Here is a 589-nt window from a genome sequence, read left to right on the forward strand (position 1 = left end):
GGTGGAGAGGAGGGGGAGGGTATGGGGGGGTGCCTGAGGGGGCCACTCCCGTCCCCTGAAGGATCGTGGAGGGGAATGGGAGGGCGGTGACGGTGCCTGGGGAGGCGGGGGCTGCTGGGCCGGTCGCGCTTCCCCCAGGCAGCGGCTGTCCTGGTGGACAGTTTCCCCGAGTCTGCACTCGGCGGGGATTTCTGCCATCCTCCCCTCACCCCTACTTCTCATTTTCTCCGTCCTCCCCTCTCCCCTCTCCCCCCCTCCTTCACTTCCCCTTCCCTTCCCCCTCTTTTCTCCCTTTTCCCTCCCCTTCCCCCTTGCCTTATGCCAAACTTAGCTCTCCTGCTCTTCACTGAATTCTTCTGGATTCTCTTGCCTTTTGCTGCTACTCTTGCCTTGCTTTCCTTTGCAATGCTATGCATTGCTCTCTCCATATTTCTTGCCAGCCATTCTTTTCTTAGCTCTTATTCTTCACTTTTTACTTGGCTTGTTTCTTCTATTCTCTTTGCCTTTCTTCTCTTTTCTTCTTTTAGTCCTTTTCTCTCTTTTAATACATTATTTTCTTTCTCCTTTTATTTTTTCTTTTTCATTTTTC

The sequence above is a fragment of the Meleagris gallopavo genome, unplaced genomic scaffold (genome assembly GCF_000146605.3).
Source record: "Meleagris gallopavo isolate NT-WF06-2002-E0010 breed Aviagen turkey brand Nicholas breeding stock unplaced genomic scaffold, Turkey_5.1 ChrUn_random_7180001957646, whole genome shotgun sequence".
Taxonomy (NCBI): Eukaryota; Metazoa; Chordata; class Aves; order Galliformes; family Phasianidae; genus Meleagris; species Meleagris gallopavo.